At 45.0% G+C, this 15,337-nt stretch overlaps 1 non-coding gene across 1 annotated transcript; it reads left to right on the top strand.

Annotated features, from left to right (window-relative positions):
- Positions 1-11,768: 11,768 nt before the first annotated feature.
- Trnal-caa lies at positions 11,769-11,843 on the top strand. The gene has a single exon. It is a non-coding gene; the product is annotated as a tRNA-Leu (tRNA).
- The last annotated feature ends 3,494 nt before the right edge of the window (positions 11,844-15,337 follow it).

Below are 15,337 nucleotides of genomic sequence, written 5' to 3'. Positions count from 1 at the left end.
TGCACCGATTTACATTGATGAATTCTGTTTTTAAATCCACAAATGCTATGAAGCTACTCTTGCTACCATTATCAACTAAACGCCAGAGCTGCCTCTCTGTACCTTTCCTGAAGCACAACGGATCGCCACCTAGGTCCTCAGGTTAACGATGAAGGGTTGTAGTGACTTCCCCGTGCGCAGTGTACCTTTCCTGAAGCACAACGGATCGTCACCTAGGTCCTCAGGTTAACGATGAAGGGTTGTAGTGACTTCCCCGTGCGCAGTGGTGATCTGTGTCGCAGTAACACTGTGCTGGTTATAAGACCGGTACATCGTCGGTGGCAGAGGCGATGACGCAACAGCGTGTAGGAGGAAGCTGCGGAGACGATGGTCGCTGCTGGAGCGCCGCGTCATGACTCTGGGGACTGCGCACGTCTACATTTACATCTACGTCTATACATCGCAAGTCATCTTACGGTGTGTGGCTGAGGGTACTTTGTGTGTCACTGTCAGTTCCCCCCTTTTCCTATTGTTGTTGTGGTCTTCAGTCCAGAGACTAGTTTGATGCAGCTCTCCATGCTACTCTATCATGTACAAGCTTCATCATCTCCCAGTACCTACTGCAACCTACATCCGTCTGAACGTATTGTATTCATCTCTTGGTCTCCCTCTACGAATTTTACCCGCCTCGCTGCCCTCCAATACTAAATTGGTGATCCCTTGATGCCTCAGAAAATGTCCTACGAATCGATCCCTTCTTCTAGTCAAGTTTTGTCACAAACTCCTCTTCTCCCCAATTCTATTCAATACCTACTCATTAGTTATGTGATCTACCCATCTAATCTTCAGCATTCTTCTGTAGCACCACATTTCGAAAGCTTCTACTCTCTTCTTGTCCAAGCTATTTATCGTGCACGTTTCACTTCCATACATGGCGACACTCCATACAAATACTTTCAGAAACGATGTCCTGACAAATCTATACTCGATGTTAACAAATTTCTCGTCTTCAGAAACGCTTTCTTGCCATTGCCAGTGTTCATTTTATATCCTCTCTACTTCGACCATCATCAGTTATTTTGCTCCCCAAATAGCAAAACTCCTTTACTACTTTAAGTGTCTCATTTCCTAATCTAATTCCCTCAGCATCACCCGACTTAATTTGACTGCATGACATTATCCTCATTTTGCTTTTGTTGATGTTCATCTTACATCCTCCTTTCAAGACACTGTCCATTCCGTTCAACTGCTCTTCCAAGTCCTTTGCTGTCTCTGACAGAATTACAATGTCATCGGCGAACCTCAAAGTTTTTATTTCTTCTCCATGGATTTTAATACCTACACCGAATTTTTCTTTTGTTTCCTTTACTGCTTGCTCAGTATACAGATTGAATAACATCGGGGAGAGGCTACAACCCTGTTTCACTCCCTTCCCAACCACTGCTTCCCTTTCATGCCCTCGACTCTTGTAACTTCCTTCTGGTTTCTGTACAAATTGTAAATAGCCTTTCGCTCCCTGTATTTTACGCCTGCCACTTTCATAATTTGAAAGAGAGTATTCCACTCGCGTATGGTTCGCTACAAGATCGATTGCTGGTAAGTCTCTGTGTGGGCTCGAATCTCTCAATTTTATCTGCATAGTTTTTTCGCGAGATGTACAGAAAAGGAAGGAATATATTGGTTGATTCTTCTAGGACCGTACGTTCCCTTAATTTTGACAGTAGACCATCCCATGAATCAGAACGGCTCTCTTGCAGCGTCTGCCACTGCAGTTGACTGAACATCTACGTGACGCTTTCGCGCTTGCTAAATGAATCTGGAACGAAACGCGCTGCTGTTCTTTGGCTCTTCTCTGTTTTGTATATCTATCGTGTCCGGTACAGATCGTAGACTGATGAGCAGTAGATAAGAAATGGTCGAACGAGTGTTCTGTAAGCTTCTGTTGCTGATGGGCTACATTTCAAGAGTGTTGTTCCATTGAATGTCAGTGTGGCATCTGCCTACTCGCGATTAATTTTATGTGGCTCTTATGGATATTTCACAGAAATAACTGCATTAGTGATTGTCCTGCAATCGTGTAATGATGCAATAAAGAGTATTTCTGTCTGTGTATTCGCAATACTTTGTATTTGTTTGTGTTGAGGGAAATTGGCACCCGCTGCACCAAACGTCGATCTGTGCAGGTCTTGGTATATTTTGTTACAATTTTCTAGCTTTGCGACTTCTCCGTGAGAACACCATCATCCAAGAAAAGCGTCGTGGAACTTCCGACATTGTCTACTAGGTCTTTATATACAGGATGGTTATGGTTATAACTAAACGTTAGCTATTTGAGCCACTGTAGACGGAAAACTATTTACCGTATGAGCCCCGAACTTTATAGGAACGATGTTCAATGTGTCCTGCACAGGATTTATATTGTTAGAAGTATTAATGTCATGATTGCCGCTGGGCGCCGGTACTGGTACAGCAACGTAGGGTTAAAACACAAGCATCAGTGTGCATTACTTTTGCAGTCAACTTGGCTCTAGACAAGATGAGCGGGGCTTTACTCGTAAAACTTTTATCAAAACAGCAGCACTGGTGCTGATGCTCTTCGCGATTATCGTCGCATTAAATGAATATGGTGAGTTCCTCTTTCCGCCCCGGGGGTTGAAGAGCATGATTCGGAAGGTTCGAATTAACTGGTGATTTGGGAATTGCTCCTGAGAGAGGCCGACAACCAGCTGCCGCGCAAATTGTTGAACAAGTTACTATCGCCATGGCTCAAAATTCTGGATGCATCGTACCATCTTCAAGCAGTGACCGAGCTGTGTCCCAAAAGTTGAACAGTTGATGGTTCACCATTCGAAAAGTGCTGCGAACAAACTTCAGATTACTTACCTTCTGCCACGTGACGCAGACATTCGAGTACCAGCTTACGTTTCTTGCTAGGGTTGAACTTGAGGACACTTGGCCATGGAACGTTTCGTGGGGTGATTCTGCACACTTTACGCTCACTGGGGCAGTGACCACTTACAATTATCGCATCGGAGGGTCTTCATCCTCAACGAACGTTCGCGAAATTCCCCGCCACAGTGAACGCGTTACCTTGTTGTGTGGCTTCACGGCACAGTTTATGATTGGTCCAATTTTCTTCGAGGAACTTGGAGCTCAAGGACCAAGGACGGGACTTTTTTGATGCGCCATGGAACTCCAGATTGATCGTGAGGTCACTCGGTTGCTCCATAAATATATTTGGTGAAAATCGAATAATTGGCCGATCGTTTCGAACTGCGTGGCCATCAAGATCACCATATTTGAGCCTCTATGATTTCTGGCTGTGGGATTACCTGGAGAACTGGGTTTATCAACGGGATACTAACACACATTGGATGGTCAAGATGCGCGTAGCGAGGGAGGTAAAGCTTTGTCTACATGGATACTCAGCAAATCACACTCATGTGCCTGGCAGAGGGGTCTTCGAACCATCTTCACAATAGTTCTCTATTATTCCACTTTGGAATAGCGCACGGAAAAACGAACACCTGTATCTTTCCGTGCGAGCTCTGATTTCCCTTATTTTATTACGATGATCGTAGGTCGGCGTCAACAAAATATTTTCGCATTCGGAGGAGAGGTAGTAAGCATCCCACGTGATCTGTTTCGAGCAGCAATAGAGCATAGTCTGGTATGGTTCTGTGCTGTCGTGGATGCAGATGGTCGTCGTACTGAGCAACATTTCGAACCTGGGCCGTTAACTTCGCACGCATTTAATAAATATTACCCTCATACGTAGAAATTAAAGTGTGTTATTTTAATGGTTTATTCGTTATTTATCTTCCGAATGTCCTTACAGATGTTTCCAAAGTTTCATTGCCCTATTATCACTCATTTTTATGGGCTTCTGTCAGGTAGCGAAAAATCAGTTATCACCACCATATACCGGGTGATCAAAAAGTCGGTATAAATTTGAAAACTGAATAAATCACTGAATAATATAGATAGAGAGGTACAAATTGACACACATGCTTGGAATGACATGGGGTTTTAGTAGAACCAAAAAATACAAAAGTTCAAAAAATGTCTGACAGATGGCGCTTCATCTGATCAGAATAGCAATAATTAGCATAACAAAGTAAGACAAAGCAAAGATGATGTTCTTTACAGGAAATTCTCAATTTGTCCACCATCATTCCTCAACAATAGCTGTAGTCGAGGAATAATGTTGTGAACAGCACTGTAAAGCATGTCCGGAGTTACGGTGAGGCATTGGCGTCGGATGTTGTCTTTCAGCATTCCTAGAGATGTCGGTCGATCACGATACATTTGCGACTTCAGGTAACCCCAAAGCCAATAATCGCACGGACTGAGGCCTGGGGACCTGGGAGGCCAAGCATGACGAAAGTGGCGGCTGAGCACAAGATCATCACCAAACGACGCGCGCAAGAGATCTTTCACGTGTCTAGCAATATGTCATTCCAAGCATGTGTGTCAATTTTTGCCTCTCTATCTACATTATTCCGTGGTTTATTAAGTTTTCAAATTTATACTGACTTTTTGATCACCCGGTATATTGTGAAAAGTAATGGTCGTGTAACGCTTCCTCGCGCCCGCCCGATCTCACTCTTACGTCTCAAGATATCTTTCCGTTCAGAGTGACATGTTGTGACCTCTGTTCTAGAAACTCTTCAATCCAACCACGCAGCTGGTTTGATATTCCGTACGCTCGTATTCTGTTCATTATGCGGCAGTGCGGAACTGTATTGAACACCTTCCGGAAGTCAAGGAAAACGGCACGTACCTGGCCCTGTATCTACTGCTTTCACGGTCTCGTGTACGAACACCTGCGTTTCACACGATCGTTGTTTCCGGAACCAATGTCGGTTCTTACAGAGGCGCTTTTCGGTCTCTAGAAATGTCCTAATACGCGAGCATTAACTATGTTGCAAAAGTCCACAACACGCCGGCGTCAGGGACAGAGGCCTGTAGTTTAGTGCGTCTGCTCAACGATGCTTCTTGAAAACGGGTCCGCCGCAGCCGGCAAGGCCGCCCACATGGTTGGCGCTGAACTGCGCGTCTGACCTCCGCCTGCCACCCATTCCGCCCGTCTTACGCACTGCCCGTGTCTGCGTCCTCCAAGGGCGCAGCGAGTGCTGGGAACGCCTAGCGCTGCTTCCTCACGCCTCGACACCGAGTCCCGCTTACCACTAATAATAAATACGGTGTGCTCGAATCGTGGTATACACGTTGTTGTTGTTGCCGTCGTCGACCGTCCGGCGACAGGTTTGATGCAGCTGGCCACGCTTCTATACCCTGTGCCATGATGGTCACGGCACCGTTCCGTAGGTGCTCGCATGGCATTTGAATTTCCCGTTGGCTGCGACGAGTGACACCGCCGGAGCCACGCAGAGGGCGCGATTGTGCCTGCTCGATCGAGGACAACGCGACACGCGCGGCTGTGGAGTCTCTTGAGCAAATAGAGTCTAGCGAAACGCACCAACTCAGTAAAAAATGCAACATAGTTAACGTCCTAAGATCAGGGTTAAAAGTAAATTGCGTTTAAAATCTGTCTGTGGTGCACCAAAGTTACACTACTGGCCATTAAAATTGCTACACCACGAAGGTGACGTGCTACAGACGAGAAATTTAACCGGCAGGAAGAAGATGCTGTGATATGCAAATGATTAGCTTTTCAGAGCATTCACACAAGGTTGGCGCCGGTGGCGACACCTACCACATGCTGACATGGGGAAAGTTTTCAACCGATTTCTCATACACAAACAGCAGTTGTCCCGGCGTTGCTTGGTGAAACGTTGTTGTGGTGCCCCGTGTAAGGAGGAGAAATGCGTACCATCACGTTTCCGACATTGATAAAGGTCGGATTGTAGCCTATCGCGATTGCGGTTTATCGTCTCGCGAGATTGCTACTCGTGTTGGTCGAGATCCAATGACTGTTAGCAGAATATGGAATCGGTGGGTTCAGGAGGGTAATACGGAACGCCGTGCTGGTTCCGAACGGCCTCGTATCACTAGCAGTCGAGATGACAGGCATCTTACCCACATGGCTGTAACGGGTCGTGCAGCCACGTCTCGATCCCTGAGTCAACAGACGGGGACGTTTGAAAGACAACCACCATCTGTACGAACAGTTCGACGACGTTTGCAGCAGCATGGACTATCAGCTCGGAGACCATGGCTGCGGTTACCCTTGACGCTGCATCACAGACAGGAGCACCTGCGATGGTGTACTCGACGACGAACCTGGGTGCACGAATGGCAAAACGTCATTTTTCGGATGACTGCAGGTTCTGTTTACAGCATCATGATGGTCGCATCCGTGTCGCGGTGGACGCACATCGGAAGCGTGTATTTGTCCGTCATACCGGCGTATCACCCGGCGTGATGGTATGGGGTGCCATTGGTTACACGTCTCGGTCACCTCTTGTTCGCATAGACGGCACTTTGAACTGTGGACGTTACAATGCACGACTGCTTGTTGCAGGTCCTGTACAGGTCTTTCTGGATACATAAAATGTTCGACTGCTGCCCTGGACAGCACATTCTCCAGATCTGGCTCTGAGCACTATGGGACTCAACAACTGTGGTCATCAGTCCCCTAGAACTTAGAACTACTTAAACCTAACCTAAGGACATCACACACGTCCATGCCCGAGGCAGGATTCGAACCTGCGACCGTAGCAGCCGCGCGGTCTCCAGATCTCTCAGCAATTGAAAACGTCTGGTCAATGGTGACCGAGCAACTGGCTCGTCACAATACGCCAGCCACTACTCTTGATGTACTGTGGTATCGTGTTGAAGCTGCATGGGCAGCTGTACCTGTACACGCCATCCAAGCTCTGTTTGACTCAATGCCCAGACGTATCAAGGCCGTTATTACGGCCAGAGGTGGTTGTTCTGGTTACTGATTTCTCAGGATCTGTGCACCCAAATTGCATGAAAATGTAATCACATGTCAGTTGTAGTATAATATATTTGTCCAATGAATACCCGTTTATCATCTGCATTTCTTCTTGGTGTAGTAATTTTAATGGCCAGTAGTGTATTTGCCGGTCAACAGGTAGTCGTCATCGAACTGTGCATTTGACTGCGGTTAACTCTGAATATTGTAAGGCACCGTGAGGATGCAATATATTAATAGAGATGTGAATTAGTACATTGGCCGCCTAAATGCGTAAGATTTCTAGACAACCGCTGCGGAGTGACGTCAGTGTCACATGATCTCACTTTCGTCAACTATCGCAGGTTGTCCGCAGCTCGTGGTCGTGCGGTAGCGTTCTCGCTTCCCACGCCCGGGTTCCCGGGTTCGATTCCCGGCGGGGTCAGGGATTTTCTCTGCCTCGTGATGACTGGGTGTTGTGTGATGTCCTTAGGTTAGTTAGGTTTAAGTAGTTCTAAGTTCTAGGGGACTGATGACTACAGATGTTAAGTCCCATAGTTCTCAGAGCCATTTGAACTATCGCAGGTGTGTCTTTGGTATACCTCCCTAATAGTCCGCTTATGTTTGGCAAAATGGAAGACAAAACAGCACCAAATTTTTCTAAGTACGAGGTGGATATAGATAGTTCTCAAAATTGTCGATGCGAGTTCTTGAAAATAAAAGAAGGGACGGCTGCAGCATAAAAGAAGAAATTCACAATGTCTCATTTCGTCATTACTTCCCTGGTTTTTTCCGTCCAGTTCGAATACCTACGCCATTTAAAAGTAAGATTTATTAAATATATGTTAATTAACACATATAATGGTCGTTTTTTATGAAAGTTCACTCCGTCTTATTTCTAATTATGTACTGCGTAAGTAAACCCGGTTTTCATTGGGAACAAAAATTCTTAATTACCGATCTTTTATAAAATATTGTAAATCAAGATTATGTAAGTAAAACAACTACAAATTAACATTGTCTGTCTTTTTTTATTCTATGGTTCAAGCAAATGCTCATAGAACATGTACCTTTCTTTAAAAGTTTGAATACAGCTGGAACGGAACTAGCCCCCCCACCCCCCCCCCCCCCCCCCCCCCCCCCCCGCCACCCCACGCAGCGAGCAGCGAAAATGCTTGTCGGAAAAATTACACCGTATTTTACCATATTGAACGTGGGCGGAAAACTTAGAAGTGGATTTTGTCGCGAATTTTTGATAGCTGCATCGAAATGCTTCTGGAGAGGTATATTTGAGTTTTCAGCCTCACATACTATAAATATCAAAAATTACAAAAATTCGATTGTCGTTTGTACCCCTCGTTAGAGAAAAACAGGCAACGTGGTCACATGTGGAGGCAGAATTCAATTCTTGTGCTGGTACTTTTGGTTCATAAATAAAATTTTTGCATTCGTCTTACGTATAGGGTACAGTATAGAATGCCGTTAGTTTATTTATTTATTATTTATTTATTTACACACCAAGTTCCGTATGACCAAATTGAGGATCAAATCTTCAAGGTCGTGGAACGTGTCAGTACATGAAATTACAACATGAAAGTAATAACAGATAAAAATAAATGTTCATGAACCTAAAAAAAGTCAGTCCATAAGTTTAAGTAAACACTATCAGCAATACAATAAGAATCAGCTTAACTTTTCGAGGAACTCCTCGACAGAATAGAAGGAGTGACCCATGAGGAAACTTTTCAGTTTCGATTTGAAAGCGCGTGGATTACTGCTAAGATTTTTGGATTCGAGTGGCAGCTTATTGAAAATGGATGCACCAGTATACTGCACACCTTTTTGCACTAGAGTTAAGGAAATCCGATCCAAATGCAAGTTTGATTTCTGCCGAGTATTAACCGAGTGAAAGCTGCTTATTCTTGGGAATAAACTAATATTGGTAACAAGAAACGACAATAAGAAATGTACATATTGAGAGGCCAATGTCAAAATACCCAGACTCGTGAACAGAGGTCGAGAAGAGGTTCGTGAATGCTTTATTTTTATATTGCCCGAACCGCCCGTTTCTGAGCCAAAAATATCCTTGTAGAATGGGAAGAGTTACCTCAAAATATAATACTATACGACATAGTCTGTCTCAGTACATCGAAAAACCCCGCCTTTTAAATACCGTACGCTTGTAAAACACTGAACATCTCGCGAAAACCGGGCGTGAGCCACGGTCAAATTTAACCGCAGTCGATTCCCGCTTTTGACATTGATCCAGGTCGGAGTACCAGAATTTTGCGGAGAAGAGGGTTTAAATGCCGACTCCATAGCGGTTAACTTGTACGGGTATAATTGATGTTGGAGCAGTCTGCTGTAGAAAGGCGCGGATAGCGGGCAGGCCCATCACTCGGCCGCCATTTGCTGCCGGTAAACACCCCGGTATTAACTTGATACCGAGCGAAGTAGTGCAGTGTTTAGCATTCGGAAGGACGACGGCTGAAACCTGCGTCCGGCCATCCATTTATAGGTTTTCCGTGATTTTCCTAAATCGCTTCAGGAAAATACCGGGATGGTTTTTTTTGAAGCACGACCTGGTTTCAGCCCCATCCTTCCCTAATCCGAGCTTTGTGGTCCGTAGTTAATGACCTCGTTGTCGTAATCTCCTCCTCTTTTGAACAAACTTCATAGCAAGCTGAGTGGACCTGGGACCGTTGTGGACGGACTGGAGCGAGGATAAGTATGGGTCCCTATCCGGGACTGAGCCAGTAACCTCCAGAGCCGGAGTCAACATCGCCAGACCACCACGACCACTTGAAAGATCTTTACTTTTTCTACATAAAATATGCACTGCGTGCATTTATGAATGTTGAATTTTTTGAAGAATTTTTTTCCTGGCCCTCTTTTTTCCAAACGTTGAAGTAAGACAAAAGTTTTATTTCAGATTGTTGTAAAATTTGCTTTTTTTCGTAATTGGTAGCGAAGAATTTCCTTCTGGAAAATGATCGAGCCTAAAAAAAAAAAAAATCCTGTCGTCTGATGCAATTTCCGAGAAAAGTATTATTCGTTTATTCGAATAGCCGTTTTGGAGGGTACGATAAATCAACTTTGGTTTTGGTTTTTTGTGTTTACTGTTCATTGCTCCCAGACATCCTTCATCCTTCGAGAGTGTCGTTCCTTTCCTTACTGGGTCTACTTCCTTCCATTTGCTGCTGACTTGTGGCTGAGATCCTGCCCTTTGTGTTGCTACTCTAAGAAGTATCCAATTCTGTTGTCTGTCATGTTAGTCCGGATTGCAGTATTTTTCGTATCTTTATCAGCTTCAGTGAACTCTGTGGGTCTGGATTTGTAGCTGTTTAGTAAGCTGTAAATGTGCTCGCTTAGTCTTGTTATCCATTCGGTACATGTCCATAAGACTGCAGTCATATTTTCGTCATTCCATCAGCTAGCTGTCCTACCTCAAAACAGAGCTCTCTCTTTAATTTTAATTTGTATTCAGCATTATTGCTACTTTAGTTCCCATTATTTTCTTTAGAAGTCTTCTTCCAACTTTGTCTAATTTTTACAAAGTTCCCAGTCTCGTTAGTTGTTTCGTGTTTCTGCTGTATACACTGTCTGGTAATATCTTAATTTGTGTTCCAAAGTAAAGATTTTATAAATGTTTGTTATCATATGGAATACCATTTCCATTTTAGTTACTCTGTTTTCTGTTGCTAGGTTTTCTTTTGTATTGTTCGTTATCCATTCTTATAGGAATTTAAAACACTTTGTTTTAGCTGTTGTGTCCTTACGAATTCGAATTTTAATATGTTTTGGGGGCATAATTGATGTTTGTCGTGAACTGCGTTTTTTTCTTTTTTTTCAAATACTTCAGCACTATTTTGTCTGCTTGTTTCTGTAGTTCTGTAATTTGCTCTTTGGCACAATCCAGTGCGTCTGTAACTAACGCCGTATCGTATGCAAAAGCTAGACGATCTGTGGCGATTTTATTTCGGTTTCTTCCTAGGTGAACACCCTTAGTATTGACGCATTTCCTCGATTGTGTCCCTTCTTCTCGGATGTGCGGCTGAAAACTTCTCGTACTCCTGACTTTATTTCAAAAGTTTTTGACAGTTCCCTAATAAATTTTACTTTTGATGTTATTTTTGTTGAAGTTCGTTCATTTTTGTTGTTTTTAGTATAAAGTATATATTCCTTTATGATGTTGGTTAGTACATTTGTCAGTTGAGCCATAGGTCTTCTCCAAATTTGCAAAAGCTATCAGATTTTTCAAGTTAGTGATTTTTCCCCAATTCTGTTATTGAAGTAGCAGTATTTGAAATTTTTTGCACCTGTTGAGTAATCTATGTAACCCTTATGAGTCTTATTTTCGTGACGAGGACGACAGATCTGTTATCTTGTCCGCTAGTGTTTGCATTTACCACTGTGCAGGGAGGGGGGGGGGGGGGGGGGGGGCTGTGTGGGTGTGTGCGGGGCGGGGTTGGCAGGTGCAACAAAGGCATTTCCAGTGAGAGTAGGACAACATCAGGGATCTTTCCAGAATGAGATTTTCACTCTGCAGCGGAGTGTGCGCTGATATGAAACTTCCTGGCAGATTAAAACTGTGTGCCCGACCGAGACTCGAACTCGGGACCTATGCCTTTCGCGGGCAAGTGCTCTACCAACTGAGCTACCGAAGCACGATTCACGCTCGGTACTCACAGCTTTACTTCTGTCAGTACCTCGTCTCCTGCCTTCCAAACTTTACAGAAGCTCTCCTGCGAACCTTGCAGAACTAGCACTTCTGAAAGAAAGTCTCCGCAATATCCTTTCTTTCAGAAGTGCTAGTTCTGCAAGGTTCGCAGGAGAGCTTCTGTAAAGTTTGGAGGGCAGGAGACGAGGTACTGGCAGAAGTAAAGCTGTGAGTACCGAGCGTGAGTCGTGCTTCGGTAGCTCAGTTGGTAGAGCACTTGCCCGCAAAAGGCAAAGGTCCCGAGTTCGAGTCTCGGTCGGGCACACAGTTTTAATCTGCCAGGAAGTTTCATATCAGGGATCTGCTCTCATCCCATATCTCTTTGATCTTGTCATGGATGTACTAGTCAAAGATGTCAAAAAAGAGGCATGTTGGAGCATGATGTTTGCCGATGATGTTGTAATCTGTGAACCCACCCAGGAGGCACTTCAAGACAAGCTTGAACACTGGAGAAAAGCTCTAGAGAAAGGGGAATGAGAATTAGCAGGGTGAAAACAGAGTATACGTGGACAAAGGATGGCAAAGATCTATATATTAACCTGCAAGGAGAACTGACACTGGTCAAAAAATTTAAATGCCTAGGCTCTTACATGCAAAGTGATGGAGGACTGGAGGCCGAAATACAGCACAGGATAAATAGTGGATGGAGAACTGGAGAAAACTGAGCTGAGTACTGAGTCATAAGGTTAGCTGCAGAATGAAAGGAAAGCTTTACAAGTCTGTGGTGCGGCGTGCGATGCTCTATAGCGCAGAAACTTGCCCAATTACGAAAGCCCGAGAGAAAGAGATGGAAGTGGCACAAATGAGAATGTTAAGGTGGATAAGAGGGGTGACACGAAAGGATAGACTAAGGAATGAATATATCAAGGGGACAGTGAAAGTGAGGCCCATAGGGAAGGAGATCCAAGAAAGTTGGCTAAGATGGTATGGACATGTGCAGAGAAGAGGGGAGTACTAGGTGGGGAGAACAGTTGGACCTAGAAATCGAAGGATCAAGGAGAAGAGAAAGACCGAAATTGAGATGGAAAGACAAGGTAGCAGGGGACCCACGGGAGAAAGGGTGGCTCAGAGAAGAAGCACTGGATAGGCATTTATGGAAGAGAAGGATGCAGCAAAGCAACGCCGACACCACATGACGTGGGAAGAGGCTGAGATGATGATGATGATGATGATGAGGGAGGGGGGGCTGTGCAGGGCAGGGATTGGCACGCGTAGACTTTTGGGAACTGCAGGAACACTAGAATTGCGACAGCGGGTTACGAACCCTACACTATGGCCTCTTCACGTGTCCGTTCCAGCGCGACCAGCTTTGCGGCGGCTTAGCCTGTGCTATCTCCTCCACTCCACTTCCATGGGCTCTCTGCTGCCAGTGCTAAGGAGCTCTCCGTCTGCTGCAACAAGCAGTTCTGCTGACGACTTTTGGTTGCCTCTTCTTACACTTCTGCGGTCCTCCCAGTTCTCGAACTGGGGCCTCGCGTAGTGTCAACCTCTGCAGTGTTCATTAATGTCGGAAAGAAATTCCTTGCACAGTCGGTGGCGTTCCGAATGCATGGTATCAGCGTCATAAGTTCCCATACTCTTTTGGTTGTCATGTGAGTATTGTTAAACAGTGTATATGGTAAGATAGACGTATGTACTGTTCCACATGCTGAAGATAGAAAATATATAGAGACTGCGTATGTTATGACTCTCTTGCCAAAGGAACACAACAATAATAAAACTGTAAAAGAGTGTTCTAAGAAATATTGTTGAGTCACTGTTCTGAGATACGATTTAACCAGCCCTTGAAGTACATTAAAATATTTTAGTCATACTCAATAGTTTTGGAAGGGGCACAGATAACACAGAAACGTTTCAAACATCTGAAATCTGATATGTTCGTTATGGGCAGCACATAGTACACCGAGGGGACAAAAGTCATGGTGTACCTCCTAATATCGTGTCGAACCTCTTTTTGCCTGTAGTAATGCAGCAATTGGAAGTAGGACAAACTCAGCAAGGCGTTTGAAGTCCTCCGCAGAGATATCGAGCCATGTTGCCTCTGTAGCCGTCCCTTATTGAGAAAGTGGCGGTGTTAAGTGTTCCCGGTGCATGTTTTTGTGCACGAACTGACCTCTCGATTATGTCACATAAATGTTTGATGGTATTCATGGTGGAAGATCTGGGTGGCCAAATCATTCACCTAAATTGCCCGGCATGTTCTTCAAACCAATCGCAAACAATTTGTCCCATTGTCATCGATAAAAATTCCATCGTTGTTTGGCGGCAGTTGGTCTCCAAGAAGTGAATGATTGGTTCAGGTGGACCAGAAGACCTAGTCTTTTCCATGTAAACACAACCCGCACCCTTATGAACCCACTATCAGCCTGTACGGTGGCTTGTTGACAACTTGGGTCCATGGTCTCAAAGGGGTCTGCGCCACACTCAATCCCTACCATCATCTCTTACCAACTTAAATCATCTGCCCAAGCCACGGTTTTCCAGTCGTTTTAGCGTCGAACCGCTATGGTCACGAGCCCGGGAGAGTCGCCGTAGGTGATGTCGTGATGTGATGTGATGTTAGCAAAAGCTCTCGCGTCGGTCGTCTGCCGCCATATCCCATTAACGCCAAATTTCGCCATACTGTCTTACGTCCCGTGTTGATTTCTGCGGTTATTTAACGTAGTGTCGCTTGTGTGTTAGCACTGACAACTGTAAGCAAACGCTGCTGCTCGCTGTCGTTAAGTGAAGGCCATCGCCCACCGCATTGTGCGTGGTGAGAGGTAGTACCTGAAATTTGGTATTCTTGGCCCACTCTCTACTCTGTGGATCTCTGAACATTGAATTCTTTAAGGATTTACGATAGGGGATGTAGTACGCGTGTAGCTCCAATTACCATTCCGCGTTCAGAGTCTGTTAATTCCTGTCGTTCGGCCGTAATCACATCGGAAACATCTTTACATGGATCACCTGAGTAGAAATGACAGCTCCGCCAAAGCACTGCCCTTTTATACCTTGTGTATGCACTACTGCCGCCATCTGTTTATGTGCATGGCACGACTTTCGTCACCTCACAGTATATGCAGCTATCAAAAAGGATCTCTTCGAAGGCTTTACAGTCCAGAATAGGTTTGCCAGTCATGCAAAATCGCCGGGACGTACATCGTTAAAGATACAAGTCTAGTAAAACACCGTGTCCTGCTGCGTGAAGTAGTACGTAATTGCCAGCTGCAAATAATCTTCCGACGGGAATCGACGAACCTTCAGTGCACTTTTTAAGAGACCGAAAGCATGGTAATCGCCTGGGGAGAGATCACTTCAGCGCTGGTAATCGAATGTCTTCCACCATAATTGGCATAACTTCTCCAGTACCACATCTGCGATATGGGGACGTGCGTTTTTACGAAGTAGCCGCACCCCCTTGGCGCACCATTCCACAATGATTGTTTCCGACAGACGTGCTGCCCCATAGGCCGGCGGCTGTGGCCGAGCGGGATCTAGGCACTTCAGTCCAGTACCGCGCTGCTGCTACGGTCGCAGCTTTGAATCCTGTCTCGGGCATGGATGTGTGTCATGTCCTTAGGTTAGTTAGGTCTAAGTAGTTCTAAGTCTAGGGGACTGATGACCTCAGATGTCAAGTCCCATAGTGCTTAGAGGCATTTGAACCATTTTTTGTTGCCCCATACGTGTTTTTCATTCTTTAGTGGATGTATACCGGTGTAGCCAAGAAAAGAACTGCAGCACTTTGTACCTGTTTGGAGGACGCGTTTGGTAATAAC

This window comes from Schistocerca piceifrons, chromosome 4, assembly GCF_021461385.2.
Source record: "Schistocerca piceifrons isolate TAMUIC-IGC-003096 chromosome 4, iqSchPice1.1, whole genome shotgun sequence".
Classification (NCBI taxonomy): domain Eukaryota; kingdom Metazoa; phylum Arthropoda; class Insecta; order Orthoptera; family Acrididae; genus Schistocerca; species Schistocerca piceifrons.
This window is presented reverse-complemented; position numbering and strand designations above follow the sequence as displayed.